The sequence below is a fragment of the Schistocerca cancellata genome, chromosome 4, assembly GCF_023864275.1.
Source record: "Schistocerca cancellata isolate TAMUIC-IGC-003103 chromosome 4, iqSchCanc2.1, whole genome shotgun sequence".
Taxonomy (NCBI): domain Eukaryota; kingdom Metazoa; phylum Arthropoda; class Insecta; order Orthoptera; family Acrididae; genus Schistocerca; species Schistocerca cancellata.
Window position 1 is genome coordinate 248,737,968 of NC_064629.1, and position 20,480 is coordinate 248,758,447.

Sequence of the window (20,480 nt, forward strand, 5' to 3'; positions counted from 1 at the left end):
GAAATGATCATCACGATAAAATAAGAGAAATCAGGGCTCGCACAAAAAAATTTAAGTGCTCGTTTTTCCCGCGTGTCGTTAGAGAGTGGAACGGTAGAGAGACTGCATGAGCCGGCCGAAGTGGCCGTGCGGTTAAAGGCGCTGCAGTCTGGAACCGCAAGACCGCTACGGTCGCAGGTTCGAATCCTGCCTCGGGCATGGATGTTTGTGATGTCCTTAGGTTAGTTAGGTTTAACTAGTTCTAAGTTCTAGGGGACTAATGACCTCAGCAGTTGAGTCCCATAGTGCTCAGAGCCATTTTTGAAGAGACTGCATGAAGGTGTTTCATTGAACCCTCTTCCAGGCACTTTATTGTGAATAGCAGAGTAATCACGTAGATGTAGATGAGAACGTGAAATTTCACGCTGTGACGTCACAAATCACGACCAACTTCTCGTCCAAAGACGCGTGTGCGGATGGCTTGGAGCCATGCGTGAAAAGTTCATTGAATTGGAAAGTAGAATTCTATTTATCGATATGACAGGACAATTACGTAGTTCACGTCTACCATTAAGCGAGTAAACGTAGCGAAGCCATCTATCTGTTCAGAAACTCTTGTGACGATAATGGCATCGAAACGAAGGATGACAGAGAAGGGCGAAATATTAAACACGTTTCCAGCCATGTTTCAGTAAGAAATATTGAACTGTAATTACTCATTTAAATCGTTATACGAATGTCAAATTGACAGATATCGAAATAATTGACCATGGTATAGAAAAGCAACTGAAATCGCTAAAGAGAGGAAAGGCCACTTACCTGATGGGACATCAGTACAATTCTACACTGTGTGTAAAAGTACTTGATCCTCTCCTAGTATCAGTGAACCGTAGGTCACTAGACTAGCGAACCATTCCCAGTGATTGGGAAAAAGCGCAGGTCGTTCACGTTTCGAACAGACCCACTAAACTAGAGACATATATCTCGGCCTGTTTCAGGATTTTGGAACTTGTTTTATGCTCGCGTGCTACGACATCTCTGGGGGCCGAAAAACTGTGTAAGAATCAACGTGGGTTCCGAAAACAATCGCGTGAAACACTGCCCTTTTTGCTCATCCACGAGACCCAGTAGTATAGCGCCTCCCAGGCTGATGCCGTGTTTCTTAACTTCCGAAAGGTTTTCGATAAAGTTCTGCACTGCCGTCTTATCAACGAAATAAGAGTGTACTGATATCAGACCAACTATGTGACTGGATCGAAGAATTTCTCTCAAAATATCAGAGTGTATACATAGGGAGTTATTGAAGAAGTAACTACCACATAGAACTAATCCAGATTGGGAGACGCCAGAGACACCCACTAGAAGAATCCGGAGCAAATATTCTCAGTCTACAGAAGCTGTAGCTTAAAAAACCCTTGTTCTACCAGTACTTCAATACTGATCGGCAGTCTGGGTACGTACCAGACAGGGTTGATATAGGAAATAGAGAGGATACAAAGAGCATTATGTTTATTATAGATTAATTTAGTAAGCGCGAAGGCGTCATGGAGGTGATAAACCAACTCCAGTGGATGATAAAAGTCGATGAAAGGCATTCTGCGTTAAGATATGGTCTGCCGTTAAAATTCTGAGAGTGCACGTTCGTACATGAGCGAACCAATATATTGCTTTATCGTGCGTATATCTCGTGAAGAGACCCTCAACATGAAATAAGAGATTCTAGCTAACTCGGAGGCTTATCGGTAACGTTTCTTCCGCGAAACATACGCCACTGGAACAGGAAAATTGGAAGAGACTGGTACACAAAGTACTCTCTGCTACACACAGTAAGGTGACTTTCGAAGTATAGACGTAGATATAGATCAGATGTCAACAGTACTATCAGATTGTTCGTGGACTATACTGTTGTCTGTAGGAAAGTATCGTCAATGAAACGTCGTAAGGAAGTTCGGAAAGGTTGTGACAAAATTTCCACATGGTGTGATGAACGACAGCTCTACTCAAATGTCGATAAATGCAAGATAATGGCCGGCCGATGTGGCCGAGCGGTTCTAGGCGCTTCAGTCTGGAACCGCGCGACCGCTACGGTGGCAGGTTGGAATCCTTCCTCGGGCATGGATGTGTGTGATGTCCTTAGGTTAGTTAGGTTTAAGTAGTTCTAAGTCTAGGGGACTGATGACCTCAGATGATAAGTCCCATAGAGCTGAGAGCCATTTTTTGCAAGATCATGATTTTAACAAAGAAATAACACCATAGTATCTGATTACAGGATTAATGATGAACATCTGGAGCATCTCACTCCGAATAAATATTTAGCTGTAGTAATAAAAAGCGACAAGAAAGGCGACCCACACCTGCAATCAGTATTAGGGATGCCAATGGAAGACTTGGATTGGTTGGAAGTTACTGTGAAAGCGTGTGGCATCTGTAGAGGAAATATAGCGTACACTGAGGCGACAAAAGTCGTGGAATAGCTCATAATACCGTGACGGACCTCCTTTTGCTCAGCGTAGAGCAGCAGCTCGATGTGGAATGGACTCAACACGTCGCTGGAACTCACCTACAGAAATATTGAGACATGCTGCCTAGGTTGCTGTCGATAATTCCAAAAATGTTGCTGGTCAAGGATTTCGTGCACGAACCGACTCTCGGTTGTGTCCTAAATATGTTCGATGGGATCCATGTCGGGCGATCTGGGTGGTAAAATTATTCTCTCGAATTGTCCAGAATGTTCTTCAAACCAGTGGTGGTCCAGTCACATGATACCGTTGTGTGGGAGCATGAGCCGCGTGGGATTAGCCGAGCGGTCTAGACGCTGCAGTCTAGACGCTGCAGTCTAGACGCTGCAGTCTAGACGCTGCAGTCTAGACGCTGCAGTCTAGACGCTGCAGTCTAGACGCTGCAGTCTAGACGCTGCAGTCTAGACGCTGCAGTCTAGACGCTGCAGTCTAGACGCTGCAGTCTAGACGCTGCAGTCATGGACTGTGCGGCTGGTCCCGGCGGAGGTTCGAGTCCTCCCTCGGGCATATATATATATATATATATATATATGTGTGTGTGTGTGTGTGTGTGTGTGTGTGTGTGTGTGTGTGTGTGTGTGTGTGTTTGTCCTTAGGATAATTTAGGTTGTGTGTAAGCTTAGGGACTGATGACCTTAGCAGTTCAGTCCCATAAGATTTCACACACATTTGAACATTTTTTGGGAACATGAAGCCCATGAATGGCTGCAAATGGTCTCCAAGTAGCCGAACATAACAATTTCTAGTCAATGATAGGTTCATTTGAATCAGAGGACCCAGTCCATTCCATATAAATACAGCCCACACCATTATGGAGTCACCATCACCTTGCACGTTGCATTGTTGACAATTTGGGTCCATGGCTTCGTGGGTTCTGCGGCGCACTTGAACCCTACCATCAGATCTGACCAACAGAAAATGAGTGTCATCCGACTAGGCCACGGTTTTCCAGTCGTCTAGGGTCCAACCGATATGGTCATGAGCCCAGGAGAGGCACTGCAGGCGATGTCGTGCTGTTAACAAAGGCACTCGCGTCGGTGGTCTGGAACGCAAAATTGCGCAGCTCTGTCCTAATGGAAAAGTTCGTCGTACGTCCCAAATTGATTTCTGCTGTTATTTCACACTGTTTGCTTGTCTGTTAGCACTGACAACTATACGCAGACGTCGCTGGTCTCTGTCGTTAAGTGAAGACCGTCAGACACTGCGCTGTCCGTGGTGAGAGGTAATGCCTGAAACTTTGTATTCTCGGAACACTTTTGACACTGTGGACCTCGGAATATTTAATTCCCTTAAGATTTCCGAAATGGAATGTCCTATGCGTCTAGGTCCAAACACCATTCCGCGATCAAAGTCAGTTAATTCCCGTCGTGCGGCCACAATGACATCGGAAACCTTTTCACATGAACCACCCAAGTACAAATGACATCTCGGCCAATGCACTGCCCTTTTGTACCGCGTGTACGCGATGCTATTGACATCTATATACGAGGGTTGGAACTTTAGTAGTGGCAACTATTTATTTACAGCTCGTACAAAATAGATACGTGTTTCAAAGTTTTACTGACATTCAGAGTAGTCACCAGCATTGTGTATAACCCGTTACAAGCGATGTGGAATTCATAGGATACTCTTAGCAGTGCCAGTTGTGTTGACAGTTCGAGCGGCGCGGTCTCCTGCCCGACAAATATGTAGCAGTTCTGAAGCGAATGCCGTGAAGTGTTTCCTTCAGTTAGAAATAGTTGAGCTTACGAGGACTTAAGTCAGTCCATCAAAATGGTCAGGTCCTGCAGAAAGTGTCATCACTTCTGTCTCTAAGCTGGTTGTAGGTTGTGTTCCAAATATGAACAACATAAACAGGAGTGATGACACTTTCTGCGGGACCCGACCACCAGCTGTGCAACAGTGTACAGTTAACAATAAAAGAGGTATACAGTTGTACATTTAATAAACGCCGCCCATACTGTCGCAATCAAGCCCCCAGCATTACGCTTTGAAACAGCTGTACCTCCTGTACACCATCTGAAGATGAACCTGAAAAGGTTCGAAAACCGGATCACGGAAAAAACAGTTCTTTCAAAAAAGTGACTGGCTGCAGTTTTCTGTATTTACATTGAATAAACAGTCACCAGTTCTAAAACATCCGTAATGGCTAAGCTTAATCTGGTTTACAATCATTCCGCGCTATTCAGTATGGAACAGTGAAAAAAAAAAGAGGGGAAGGGGGGGGGGGAGAGGGGCCGGCCTTGGTGGCCGAGCGGTTCTAGGCGCCACAGTCTGGAACTGCGCGACCGCTACAGTCGCAGGTTGGAATCCTGCCTCGGGAATGGATGTGTGTGATGTCCTTAAGTTAGTTAGGTTTAAGTAGTTCTAAGTTCTAGGGGACTGATGACCAAAGAAGTTAAGTACCATAGCGCTCAGAGCCATTCGAACCATTTTTTGGGGGGAGGGAAATCAGCTACTGGTGCCAGACTATGGTGGCCTTGAAGCTTTCCCTGATGCTAATATTTTGGCGTGGAAGACAGAGCATACGCACAGTGTATACACACACATATTCTTTAAAAGTGACTGATGCGGTACCGATGTCGATCACAACGAAAGCAGACAGATGGGTACTAACAATAAAAGCTGTCGCAAGGCAGTACCCAGCATTAACCTTTGAAATAGCTGTGTAACCTCCAGTACATTATCTGAACATCAGCCTGAGAAGGTTCGAAGACCGGTTCATGGAATGAATTACTATTTCAAAAAAGTGACTGGTGGCAGTTTTTTGTATTTACATTGATTGTAAACTTTTTTACTAGCTCAAATTACTAGAAATTTCTCGTTGTAATCATTTCGCGAAACGTATGTGGGAAGAAGTAATATGTTGTCCTCCTGGACGTACTCTCGAAGTTTCAATTGTAAAGATATGTGATGCACAACGCCTCTCTTATAGCGTCTGCCAGCGGAGTTTGCTGGCGTCTCTTTAACGCTATCGCACCAACTAAACGTTCTCAACATGAAACACGCCGCTCTTCATTGGATCTTTTCTATCCCTTCTATCAGTCGTACCTGGCAAGGGTGCCAGAGTGATGAACAATACTCAAGAATCGGTCGAACAAGCGCCTTGTAAGCCGCTTCCTTCGAGTATGAATTGTGTATCCTTCAGCTTCTTCCCGTGTATCTGTCTGGCATCTGCTTCTGTTTTATCTAGTCATTCGACTTACGATCGCTCCTAGGTATTTTACTGTGGATACTGTTTCCGGTAATTAGTGCAGTTGTACAGTGGTGGATTTCTTCTTCCATGTATGTGCAATATGCTACATTTACCAATCTTCTGCAGGTACTTTCGCAAATCGCACCAGTATTTTGGCGTTGCTACCTTCTTGTAGACAGCCGCATTATCTGCAAACACAGTAACGGTCCTATAACACTTCCTTGCGGTACTCCTGAAATTTCCTTTACATCTGTCGATTTTGTTCGATTAAGAGCGACGTGAGTTCGTGGTTTTTTACTAAACGGCAGTGCGAGACGTTGTCAAATGCCTTCCTGAAGTCAAGGAACACAACCTGAGCGCTGTGGATATCATGGAGGAACAGAGCGGGCTAAGTTTCGCAGGATCTCTGTTTGCGGAATCAAGGTTGATTTTTATGGAGGAGATTTTAGCTATCCAAAAACATCATAATACGTGAGCGTAAAACATGTTCCATAATTCTACAGACTGAAGTCAACGGTACAGGCCTATAATTATCTGCATTTGTCCTACGATCCTTCTTGAAAACGGGAATGACCTGCGCTTTTTTCCAGTCACTAGGTGCCCTTCGTTGCTCTAGCGACCTGCGATAAACTGCTGCTGCTATTAGGAGAGCAAGATCTTTCCCATAATCTCTGTGTAATCTTACAAGTAACTCGTCTAGTCACTATGGCTGTTTACAACTAACGAAGAAAGGCCACTGCGTTGAGATCACAAATTCACTTCAAACTTCGTACACCTTAGTAGGCCATTAAAACGACATAATGCGAAAATTGTGAGATGCACAACTCCGGCAATTTCGATAAAATCGCAAGAGAAGTTTTTCGCGTCTATTATGTATCGGATGTATCTGTGCGTAGGTACAGGGTGTTAAGAGTTCAAGGTGGTAGAGGGTTGGCGTTCGAGCTTCGTATGACGGACGTGCAAGAGACGACGCTTCGACTCACGCTCTGACCTAATTTTTAATCGATATTTTTTTCATCATTGGTCATATTATTCAATTTATGACCCTTAAGAGGTAATATAATTAAAAAAAAACGTCTATTTGCTTGAAGTTTTAGTGAATTTCATGTTATTTGACCGCTTACTATTTTTAATTAAACTTAATTATTAAAAACTGTCGACTAGTAAATGAACAAACGCATAGTGTTTTCCTGAAAATGTGTATCTGTCGTGATTAGCGAAATTCCTTATACATGCCATCTGGTGAGATACCCAGAACTACTTTGCATCTCGCTGCTTCGAGCTGCAGACACACAGGCAGGCTCCATTTGGCAGTTAACCTGCATAACGGTGAGACATTGGTTACGTAGCAAGAACGAATATTGTTAGCGCAGATTTTTTGAATGTCACAGTATTTACACTTTTACTAGAAAAATGAAGTTTGAGCGGGACTCGAACCGTCGCCTCTTACGAAGCTCGAACACTAACTAACGTGATCAAGAACTCTGTCTTGCACCTACGCATATATAACATCAGTTACATAACAGACGTGTAAAGATTCTCTTAAGATTTTCTCGGAATTGTTACAGTAGGGCACCTTACCGCTTGCACATTACGTTGTTTTAATGACCTACTAAAGATGTACAAAGTTTGAAGTAAGGCTGTAATCCCAACGTCGTGGCCGCCCCTTGTAAGGGATTGTAGTTGCTTTTCTGTTCCGCGATCACTTACCACAGTATCAGCCATTTCGATGTTCGTACGAAGATTGAAACCGGCGGTGAAACAATATCAGAAGAATTCTGTCATCTTTCTTTTCTGTGACAGTGTGGTTCCTGAAGTATGGCCCCGTTGCTTGGTGATTAAGCTCCAGACTTCAAACCGAAATGTCTCCGGTTCGATCTTAGGATTTGTATCTGTCACTTATCACTTCTTTTACCTCTGGCAGTGTTTGTCGATATGAAAAATGTTTTGCTCCGTGACTCGGATTCCACGTTTAAGCTGCAGGTCCCCCATAACTGGCTAAGTCGGTTAGAAAGGTCTGAGGAGGGGAACGGCATGAAACTTCCAACAGGGCCATGCCTGGGAAACATTTGTGTTGAAAAGTCTTCAGACTGATGACAGCTTTACTTATGGCTCCTGAGTGAATTTGATCCGCTTTTACGTAAGACCAAAACCTCTTACGGTTTTTTGTCAGATCGGTTGTAAAATTTCACTTTCAAAGTCTCATTGCTCTCCGTAGGCACACTTTCGCTTCGTTCAGCTTTAGTGACACACAGGTTTTGATTTATCTTGAATGTGTGGTGTTCTTTGTTTATGAGAAATTTTCTAACATAGTTATTAAACCATGATGGGCCTTTACCATCCCCTAAAACCTTGCTCGGAACGTATTTGTCTAACGTGTAATGAACGATGCTTTTGAATTTTTTTCCATTTGTTCTTAGTCTTCGGCACTGAATATCAAACGCAGATTTCTTCCAGCAGGATAACTGTCCGTTGCACAAGGCCAGACTCGTGCAACTGATGTGAACCCCATGGAAGACATGTGGGACGCATCTGACGCCAGTTTCGCGCCTGCGTCCGATATATCTGTGACGTTCGACTTTTTGATCACATTCACCAGCATATGCAAAATTGTCGTGGCTGCGTGTAGACAAACGCAGATATTTCCATACAATCTGTCTCATCTACTGCCTTATAAATGTACACTGTCCCTCATATCTCTCCTCGTCCTTAACGCTTATGTCGGAACAACATGACAGAAACACACGTTCCCATCACAATAAAATCCTCTGTTCCACTGCATCGCTCAGTCACCTTCTCCAAGTCCTTTACAGTAGCGGGAACCCGACTCTGGAATAACCTCCCGCGTTATATTAGAGAACTTAAAAACATGTCCGGCTGCAAAAAACAGTTAATGACGTATCTACTTAAGCAACAGTAATGCTTCCTCTGTACATGAATGCACTTCACCTCATTACTTCCCTCTTTCCCCCTCCTTAAATCTCCCTTCCCCAAAACTCACTATACTAGTAAACATCTACTTTACACACCAAGATATTAATGTACATCTGCACAAATCTTCATTACTATTGCCAATTTTTCTCATGTTTATCATTATTATTTGATTTTTTACTGTTACTATTATTGCTTTTATCATAATTTGTATGTATAGGACCTGTTGTAAAAATACTGCCAGCACTTACTTTATTAAGTCTTAGTCATTACACTCTATTCATATTGTCACTAGAGTAATCTAATTTTCTTATTTAAACTATTGTCATAATTAACTCTGATCTGTGAAATGCTGCATGTGTGAAACACTGGTCCGATGTAAGAGAGGGCCTGATGGTACTAATCTGATCAGGTTAAATAAATAAATAAATAAATAAAAAATAAATACAAACATGGGCACGTTCCAGCAGCCCCAAGGTTTAGGTACAGAAGTAGTTTCCTCAAAACCCCTTTAGTGTTGCAAGCAGCAGCAGCAACTACAGAAAGAAAGCAGTTATGGATCTCTCGACTTGAGAATATCACTGTCTGGCCTCTCCCTTAGGAAATCCTCCCGTCTAGGCATTAACAGAATTGGCTCTTGTGGTCACTCATCTGTCTTCGTTCTGGATGTATGTATGCAGACTCAAGCGACGAATGAAAATTTGTACCAAAGCCTGGATTCGAAACCGTGTCTCCTGCCCACTAGGCAGATGCGCTAACCACTACGCCGCTCTGCCACAGTGGCTTTCACAACTACACGGACTACCCTAGCACGATTATCTCCTCAATCCAGAGACCCGTGTATTGCCTTTCAAAGTTGGACAAACAAGCTATGCAATAGTTGTGTAACAACTGCTGGGATATGTAGTCAGAACGGGGAAATTGGAATAATTGGCACACGAAACGATATTTTCTTTAAACTGGGCAATTTAAGGACCACATTAAGCAATCTTTATACACTGTCCAGTCACACTAATGTGACCACTTGTCAAAAGCCTTTTGCAGCGCGGACCGATGCGAAACATGCAGGAAGTGTGTCAGTGAGGCTCTGAAAGATACCGACAGGGATGTGGAGCCAAGCCATGGCCAGCTGCACTAGCTTTCTCGGATAAGGATCCATGGCGCCCACAGCCCGATCGCGCTGGTCACACCGATCCTCGACTGGGCTTAAATCCGGAGTGTTTGGTGGTCAAGCGAGTACGGTAAACTACCCCTGGTGCTCTTCCAACCACGCACGTAAACTGTCAGCTGTGATGACATGTTGCATTGTCTTGTTAGTAGAGGCCATCGTCCCGAGGAAAAACGAACTGCATGAAAGGATGGATATGGTCTCTAGGGATAGATGCATCTACATCTACATGGATACTCTGCAAATCACATTCGATTGCCTGGCAGAGGCTTCATCGAACTACCTTCACAATTCTCTATTATTCCAATCTCGTATAGCGCGCGGAAAGAATGAACACCTACATATTTCCGTACGAGCTCTGATATCAATTATTTTATCGTGGTGATGGTTCCTCCCTATGTAGGTCGGTGTCAACTAAATATTTTCGTATTCGGAGGAGAAAGTTGGTGATTGGGATTTCGTGACAAGATTCCGTCGCAACGAAAAACGCCTTTCTTTTAATTATGTCCAACCAAAATCCTTTATCATTTCTGTGACACTCTCTCCCATATTTCGCGATAATACAAAACGTGCTGCCTTTCTTTGAACTTTTTCGATGTACTCTGACAGTCCTATTTGGTAAGGATCCCACACCTAAAAGAGGACGGACAAGCGTAATGTAGGCAGTCTCCTTAGTAGGTCTGTTACATTTTCTAAGTGTCCTGCCAATAAAACGCAGTCTTTGGTTAGCCTTCCCCACGACATTTTCTATGTGTTCCTTCCAATTTATGTTGTTCGTTATTGATTTTACGGCTTTTAGATTAGACTGATTTATCGTGTAACCGAAGTATGAGTTCCTTTTAGCACCCATGTGGATGACCTCACACTTCTCGTTATTTTGGGTCAACTGCCACTTTTCGCACCATTCAGAATATCTTTTCTAAATCGTTTTGCAGTTTGTTTTGATCTTATGATGACTTTACTAGTCGATAAACGACAGAGTCATCTGCAAACAACCGAAGACGGCTGCTCAGATTGTCTCCAAAATCGTTTATATTGATAAGGAACAAATGGTTCAAATGGCTCTGAGCACTATGGGACTTAACTGCTGAGGTCATCAGTCCCCTAGAACTTAGAACTACTTAAACCTAACTAACCTAAGGACATCACACACATCCATGCCCGAGGCAGGATTCGAACCTGCGACCGTAGCGGTCGCGCGGTTCCAGACCGTAGCGCCTAGAACCGCTCGGCCACTCCGGCCGGCTAGATAAGGAACAGCAAAGGACCTATAACACTACTTTGGGGAACGCCAGAAATCACTTCTGTTTTACTCGATGACCTTCCGTCAGTTACTATGAACTGTGACCTCTCTGACAGGAAATCACAAATCCAGTCACATAACTGAGACGATGAGACGATATTCCATAAGCACGCAATTTCACTACGAGCCGCTTGTTTGGTACAGTGTCAAAAGCCTTCCGGAAACCGAGAAATACGGAATCGATCTGAGATCCCTTGTTAATAGCACTCAACACTTCATGTGAATAAAGAACTAGTTGTGTTTCACTGGAACGATGTTTTGCAAACCCATGTTGGCTGTGTGTCAATAGACCGGTTTCTTCGAGGTAATTCATTACGTTCGAACACAATATATGTTCTAAAATCCTGCTGCATATCGTCGTTACCGATATGGGACTGTAATTTAATGGATTACTCCTATTACCTTTCTTGAATATTAGTGTAACTTGTGCAACTTTCCATTCTTTAGGTACGGATCTTTCGTCGAGCGAACGGTTGTATATGATTAAGTATGGAGCTAATGCATCGGCATACTCCGAAAGGAACCTAATTGGTATACAGTCTGGACCAGAAAACTGGCTTTTATTAAGTGATTTAAGTTGCTTCACTACTCCGAGGATATTTACTTCTACGTTACTCATGTTGGCAGCTGTTCTTGCTTCGAATTCTGGAATATTTACTTCGTCGTCTTTTGTGAAGGCATTTCGGAAGGCTGTGTTTAGTAACTCTGATTTGGCAGCACTGTGTTCGATAGTATCTCCATTGCTATCGCGCAGAGAAGGCATCGATTGTTTCTTGCCGCTAACAACTTCGCATACGACCAGAATCTCTTTGGATTTTCTGCCAGGTTTCGAGACAAAGTTTCGTTGTGGAAACTGTTAGAGACATCGCGCATTCAAGTCCGTGCTAAATTTTGAGCTTCTGTAAAGGATCACCAATCTTGGATATTTTGCGTCTGTTTAAATTTGGCATGTTTGTTTCGTTGTTTCTGCAATAGTGTTGTAACCCGTTTTGTGTACCAAGGAGGATAAGCAAACTTGTGTTGATCCACTGTGTATTCTAGAATGCCTAGATCAACCGGGGAATGCCTCAAAAACATTCCCCAGACCAGAACGCTCCCTCCTTTGGCCTGCACCCTTCAGATGATCGTTGCAGGGTGTACGCTTTCAGACGTTTCATACCGTACAGGCCAACGGCCATGTGTCCAATAAGCCCACCTGTCACCATACAGTGTATTTCCAGATGCGGTATTGGCACGCAAGTTTCAGCCTTCGTCGCCGATTAACCGTAGTCACAATGAGTGCCAGGTGCCTGCTGCGGAGAACCATACGCGGAAACGTTCGCTGAAAAGTCGTTCAGGAGACCCTGTTCGTAACCACTTGTTTTATCTGGGCAATCAGTTGCTAAACAGTTGCAGGCCCATTCACCTGTACTGTACGCGCAAACGAAGTTTACATTCGGCGCGGTGACTGATGGGAGCGACCGTAAGGCATTTCCCCATTTACAGTCGCTCCCGTCAGCCACCGCGCCGAGTGTCAACTTTGCGCGAATAAAACCCACCGTGGTTCAACAACAAAGTTAGGAAACTACTGCGAAAGCAAAGAGAGCTTCACTGCAAATTTAAACGCAGCCAAAACCTCTCGGATAAACAGAAGCTAAACGATGTCAAAGTTAGCGTAAGGAGGACTATGCGTGAATCGTTCCGTGAATTCGAAAGTAAAATTCTATGTACCGACTTGACAGAAAATCCTAGGAAGTTCTGGTATTACGTTAAATCAATACGTGGATTGAAACGGCATATCCAGACACTGTGGGGTGATAATGGTATTGAAACAGAGGATGACACGCGTAAAGCTGAAATACTAAACACCTTTTTCCAAAGCTGTTTCACAGAGGAAGACCGCACTGCATATCCTTTTCTAAATCCTCGCACGAACGAAAAAATGGCTGACATCGAAATAAGTGTCAAAGAAATAGAAAAGCAACCGAAATCACTCAACAGAGGGAGGTCCACTGGACCTGACGGGATACCAATTAGATTCTACACAGAGTACGTGAAAGAACTTGCCCCCTTCTAACAGCCGTGTACCGCAAGTCTCTAGAGGAACGGAAGGTTCCAAATGATTGGAAAAAAGCACAGGTAGTTCCAGTTTTCCAGAAGGGTCGTCGAGCAGATGCGCAAAACTATAGGCCTATATCTCTGACATCGATCTGTTGTAGAATTTTAGAACATGTTTTTTGCTCGAGTATCATGTCGTTTTTGGAAACCCAGAATCTACTCTGTACGAATCAACATGGATTCCGGAAACAGCGATCGCGTGAGACCCAACTCGCTTTATTTGTTCATGAGACCCAGAAAATATTAGATACAGGCGCCCAGGTAGATGCCATTTTCCTTGACTTCCGGAAGGCGTTCAATACAGTTCCGCACTGTCGCCTGATAAACAAAGTAAGAGCCTACGGAATATCAGACCAGCTGAGTGGCTGGATTGAAGAGTTTTTAGCAAACAGAACACAGCATGTTGTTCTGAATGGAGAGACGTCTACAGACGTTAAAGTAAGCTCTGGCGTGCCACAGGGGAGTGTTATGGGACCATTGCTTTTCACAATATATATATAAATGACCTAGTAGATAGTGTCGGAAGTTCCATGCGGCTTTTCGCGGATGATGCTGTAGAATACAGAGAAGTTGCAACATTAGAAAATTGCAGCGAAATGCAGGAAGATCTGCAGCGGATAGGCACTTGGTGCAGGGAGTGGCAACTGACCCTTAACATAGACAAATGTAATGTATTGCGAAAACATAGAAAGAAGGATCATTTATTGTATGAATATATGATAGCGGAATCAACACTGGTAGTAGTTACTTCTGTAATATATCTGGGAGTATGCGTACGGAACGATTTGAAGTAGAATGATCATATAAAATTAATTGTTGGTATGGCGGGTGCCAGGTTGAGATTCATTGGGAGAGTCCTTAGAAAATGTAGTCCATCAACAAAGGAGGTGGCTTACAAAACACTCGTTCGACCTATACTTGAGTATTGCTCATCAGTGTGGGATCCGTATCAGGTCAGGTTGACAGAGGAGATAGAGAAGATCCAAAGAAGAGCGGCGCGTTTCGTCACAGGGTTATTTGGTAAGCGTGATAGCGTTACTGAGATGCTTAGCAAACTCTAGTAGCAGACTCTGCAAGAGAGGCGCTCTGCATCGCGGTGTAGCTTGCTGTCCAGGTTTCGAGAGGGTGCGTTTCTGGATGAGGTATCGAATATAGTGCTTCCCCCTACTTATACCTCCCGAGGAGATCACGAATGTAAAATTAGAGAGATTCGAGCGCGCACGGAGGCTTTCCGGCGGCACATAAAGTGCCCTCCGCCACACACCGTTGGGTGGCTTGCGGAGCATAAATGTAGATGTAGATGTAGATATAGAATATTACGCGTCTCTGCAGCCGTCGTGCACCCCTGTTATCCTGTGGCCCGTGGTACGCCACAGTTGCCCGGGCGCCGGTTTTGGATAGCGCCATTTTTGCAGTGCAAGATGTACTTAAACCAAGGCGGCACGCGAGCAGTTCACAATCTTAGCTGTTTCGGAAATGCAATCTCTCCCCCCGCCCCCCTCTTGGCCCGAAAGCCAATGATCATGCCCTTTTCGACGTCGGATAAAGAGCTCCGTTTCCGCATTACGACAATGATTGCACTGTATTCCGCGTGCCCCCGACAGGCTTTAAATACCATCCACTGCTAGTGCTCCTACCCACCGTCTGTGAGGGATTATTGCACTCTGACGTCGGACATAAGCGGTGCTCGCATTGTGACTTGACCGTATACATCTTCGCAGGTGCCCAGAACATGGGCACTTTCCATGGCTACCTGTACTCTTCCTTGTCTCTACCTGCTGTTCTGCTTCGCGTTATGAAACTGTTTGAAAGTACGAGGAAGGTATAAGTACCAGCTTCTGTTAAAATGGTTGTTGTCTGTAATTAATATTCCTGAAGGTCTCTCTTTTCCCCTTCTTTAAACGTAAGGGCCAAGTTGTCTGAAGCAACTACAGTGTAGAATTTTTAAATTTTGTTCTTTTTAATCGATTTGCGGTCAATATGCATGGCTGTACGCAGAACTGATTCGCTCTTTCTGATAGACTGTAGCAACCTCTCGTTATTACCATTTTCTTGACGTGTAATAACCATCTAAAATTTTTGGGTGCATTATTTTCCGAAGGCTCTTCCTCTCTAATTACTTTGCCTCTCTGCTATTTCTTTCCCATCGTTTGGAAGGTTTCACTCATACACACATATCGTGATAAAATTATTGAGACACAGTAACTTAATTCAGCTCGTACTGGGCTAGGCAACTTCATATAAAGGCTGTATGCTCTGAGAAAACCAACAGTTGTCGTGTCCCGTCTCCCATTGTTTCCTTTCCTTTTGCTAGCGCTAGCTGCATAATCTCCCTAATATACAGGGTGATTCAAAAAGAATACCACAACTTTAAAAATGTGTATTTAATGAAAGAAACATAATATAACCTTCTGATATACATCATTACAAAGAGTATTTAAAAAGTTTTTTTTTTCACTCAAAAACAAGTTCAGAGGTGTTCAATATGGCCCCCTCCAGACACTCGAGCAATATCAACCCGATACTCCAACTCGTTCCACACTCTCTGTAGCATATCAGGCGTAACAGTTTGGATAGCTGCTGTTATTTCTAGTTTCAAATCATCAATGGTGGCTGGGAGAGGTGGCCGAAACACCATATCCTTAACATACCCCCATAAGAAAAAATCGCAGGGGGTAAGATCAGGGCTTCTTGGAGGCCAGTGATGAAGTGCTCTGTCACCTAAATCGATTCTTTTAATCTTATCAGCTGCAGACAGTGCTTGAACCAATTTCAGACGATAAGGTTTCATAAATAACCTTTTTCGTAGGACTCTCCATACAGTTGATTGTGGAATTTGCAGCTCTCTGCTAGCTCTGCGAGTCGATTTTCCTGGGCTGCGGACAAATGCTTGCTGGATGCGTGCTACATTTTCATCACTCGTTCTCGGCCGTCCAGAACTTTTCCCTTTGCACAAACACCCATTCTCTGTAAACTGTTTATACCAACGTTTAATACACCACCTATCAGGAGGTTTAACACCATACTTCGTTCGAAATGCACGCTGAACAACTGTCGTCGATTCACTTCTGCCGTACTCAATAACACAAAAAGCTTTCTGTTGAGCGGTCGCCATCTTAGCATCAACTGACTAGTGGTGGGCAGGAAATCGCGTATCTGTTAGAAATCACAGTGACTGAGAAGTCACAGATATCACAGTAGCAACTTTACAGATTCTAACTGCGATTTCAGTCACAATTAGCAGTCGCAAGTAGTACTTCATATTTAAAGACGTGAGCCATCTATTGGTCGAATTTAGCACTGCTTTCTGCGATTTCAGTGACAAGTCGCAACTAAGAGTCGCAAGTAGCAACTAAAATGCGCGGTTAACAATGGCATCTGTTGCCCAAAGTTCGTACTACGTCCATCTCTGCGGTACGCTATGGAGTCTAACTGCGATTTCCGTGACAAGTCGCAACTAAGAGTCGCAAGTAGCAACTAAAAAGCGCAGTTAATAGTGCCATCTGATGGCCAAAGTTTGTACTACGTCCATCTCTGCGATACGGTATCGAGTCTAACTGCGATTTCCGTGACAAGTCGCAACTAAGAGTCGCAAGTAGCAACTAGAAAGCGCGGTTAACAGTGCCATCTGTTGGCCAAAGTTCGTAATACGTCCATCTATGCGATACGGTATCGAGTCTAACTGCGATTTCCGTGACAAATCGCAACTAAGAGTCGCAAGTAGCAACTAAAAAGCGCAGTTAACATATTATTCCTAGTGTCATCTGTTGACCGACGTACGTACTTCGTTATGAGAGCCTTGTGCCTCACGAGATCGATGTGCTGTGTGTGCATATGAAGGGCTTATTTCAATAGTGGTACAAGTCCATTTTTGTTCATTTTGAGATACAGAGTCGTAAAGTTAAATGAGCGCTGACAAATCTGCATTTGAGATACCAGAAATATTCAAACATATGGCTTCTTGCTAGAGATGAACCTTTATTTATGTTTGTTTGGATCACTAATTTCAGAAGCATTATAAGACAGAAAAGTGGAGGTAATGGACTTGTACCACTATTGAAATAAGCCCTTCATATTATATGACGACATGCACATTCAGCATCAGTTATGGTTGGTCAAATACTGCTGTGACTCTGAATGTATTATATTAATAAGAAGCAACATTGCCTTTTTCTCCTGAAAATATCAAGCAACGTAACAAATGTGTTTGATTCTGCTTCCAATATGACAGTTTTGGTTAATACTCCACATGCCTACAGGACTTTGCAATGCTAACACAGCAGAACTCAGACATCTGTATAAGTGTAGAGAAATGAAAACAGTCATATGAATGCCTCACTTTTGTTCCGACACAGTTCAAGACTCGGGAGAAAAGTTTTACACCTGGTGTTCTACATGGCAACTTCACACACAAGAACTTTTTGCCGACACTACTACCACCTACATAAGTAAACTTTTCCTGTGTTATTTTCAAGTAATGCTCTTAAGCTATTCCTGATTTAACTGGAAGATCTGTACTTACCACTTTCATATCAACAGCCTCAAAATGCATATTGTAGACTTCGGGATATGTTACAGGTCAGTGTCACACCAAGATTGTGGAGAAAGGCGGGGGGGGGGGGGGGCGGGCATGTCACTCTCCAACAAGTGTTTACCTATAAGTAAGTGGCGGAAAATTATGGGTATAGGACGGCTTAAACATGTGGAAAATGAGATTTTTATTATTCACTCACTGTATTTGACATTTATTATTCCTTTAAAATCGCACAACAACTTCAATAAAACACAGTTTAATCATTCACACACTTATTTCACAATTACTTCACTTTTAAACTGCAAATCCTCTAAGAGCTGTCTTGAATCTTCGCGAGTCTCTCTCAAAAACAACCTTGATGTGGATAGATACGTACAGCAACCAGTAATCAGAGTCAGAACTGTGTCTGCAAAAACACAAGGATTATTAAACAATTTTTGCTGTCATTAATTACTAGCAATATAATTGACGGAGTAGATTGCTAATATTTGCTATAATAAATATCACATTTGCAAGAACGATCTCACTGTAGTAATTAAGTCCATCGAAACGCTTAAAAACTAACCTCTTGTCTGACGAAAACGGTCTAAAGACGCAGTGGCAATTTCTTCAGATCTGTTGACAATGATATTTTGAGTTATCACTTTACTGAGTGACTGAAATGTAGTTCAGGTACCTGTGAACATAACAATATGTTAGAATTCATTTTCTAAATACGAACTATTACGGTACTGTACGGCTACTTACATATTAATTACACTATTAATATTTTCACAGTTGTTTCTTTAATACAAAATTAAAGCCAACGGAAGAAAAAACGTAAAACATACTTGCCAATGACAGGTTTGTTGAGATGCAATTTTCTGTGTTGACAGATGTAACTTTTTCATACGGTGGTAAGTCACAGAAATCGCAGAAGTAGCAGAAGTCACAGAAATCGCGGAAGTAGCAGAAATAGCAGTGGCGGAGGGATACACGACCTATGTTCCTTAACTGCGACAAATCACAGTTAAGAATAACAGATACTGAAAAGTAGCATTCACAGAAATCACTGATATCAGAAAATCGTAGTTTAGCCCATCACTACAACTGACGCTGACGTCTAGTCAACAGCGCCTCAAGCGAACAAATGTACAACTAAATGAAACTTTATAGCTCCCTTAATTCGCCGACAGGTAGTGCTTAGCTCTGCCTTTTGTCGTTGCAGAGTTTTAAATTCCTAAAGTTGTGGCATTCTTTTTGAATCACCCTGTAATTAAAGCTATTGCGTATGTTGTGTATTAAAACTGTCGCTTTAACTGAAATTCAGTTGTAAGGGATATGTCGTGATTTAGATATAAATAAATTACGAATATCACAAAGCGTGTAGTCAGCTTTGATGTATTTCACAAACATTTCCCGCCTGAATCTCGCATTGCTGCATAGAATAGTTACATTACGATCGGTTTCCTGAGACATGACTGTTCTATGTATTTGCGTAAGCCCACACAAATCATGATAATTTTCGCATAGTGGCTTACGGAACACCGACATTGTCGTATATTCCTAAGAAAGGGTTTGCTGCTATAACCAGTCACGATTTAGGTTAGCAAATTTATTTTATTAGTGTTTACAAATATAGAGTGCTTTCATACCAATTCACATTCTGTCTCTCTCTCTCTCTCTCTCTCTCTCTCTCTCTCTCTCTCTCCCCCCCCCCCCCCCCCCTCAATTATATAAATTGAAATTCCCTGCTCACTTCTGATTGTATGTTTAAGCTAATCTGAGGAACTACTGTAGGGATTTTGACTGATACACTGATTCACGAGGAAGGTTGTGTGCATAATTTTTTTTCGTAGAAATTGGATGAAATATTTCGCCGCCGCTGAAGACGATGGCATTGCCATCTAGCGGTGCAGCCGCCGCAACTCCAAACAGCGGAGCTTACGCAGAATGCGAGCCTGGCCTCGTGGTCTACCAGTAAAGCGCGTGTCTCAAAACCGAAACGTTGCGGTATCGAATCCCGGATATTTCACTGTCGTTTAACCTAGCATTCACACCTCAATGATATGGAGATTAGCCACAAACGAGACGTGTTTCGGTTTCCACGTTAAACTGTAGGTCGCCTTTTCTGGTTTGGATAACTAGCTAGGGAGATGCAATTCGTGGAAGTGACGCCTAACTGAAACACTTGTACAAGGAGATTGAACTACTCAAAAGACTCTATACTTACATACCTATATTCTCCTTCTGTACATGATACATATAAAAGTCCCCCGCTGCCTATAAATCAAGGCTAATGCTAGGAACTACTGTAGGGACTTTGAGAAGGGTGTCACTAATCGATACATTGATACACGAGGAAGGTTTATGTGTATAATTGATAAATATTTGGTGCAAATTGGCTGAGTTATAGTCCTCCGCCTCGTTTTTCTGTGTGTATGTGAAGGCTGCTCTCAGGAATTACTCCACGGATTTTCGTACTCGGGGCCACGGAGCCTTTGATGCAAGGCTTACATTGTTAGCCACGGGATGAAACTCGTATAGGGATTTACGGTAACACGACCTCGGATTTGCATTGTGAATATGTTGCTCGTAATTTGCTTGATTTTTTGCTCACATCCATGATTTTTCTGTCATTTAAAACGGAAGTTGGTTTCTTTGCGTTGTGTCAGTGAACATTTGCCCGTGTCTACCAATCAGTATGTGAACTGCTAGATTGAAATGTGTTTTTACTTATACTGTTCGTATTGTACTGTTTTAGTTCGAATCTG

General features: G+C 43.0%; 1 protein-coding gene and 1 long non-coding RNA gene across 2 annotated transcripts in view; one reads left to right on the forward strand and one right to left on the reverse strand.

Annotated features, from left to right (window-relative positions):
* LOC126184061 (serine/threonine-protein kinase PLK1-like) overlaps nucleotides 1-20,480 on the forward strand; it is a 261,222-nt gene that overhangs the window by 206,469 nt on the left and 34,273 nt on the right. The window lies entirely within an intron of this gene.
* Nucleotides 17,932-18,663, reverse strand: LOC126183612 (uncharacterized). Its single transcript, XR_007536777.1, has 3 exons — nucleotides 18,558-18,663; nucleotides 18,293-18,403; nucleotides 17,932-18,133 (listed from the first exon to the last, which is right to left on the reverse strand). It is a non-coding gene; the product is annotated as an uncharacterized LOC126183612 (long non-coding RNA).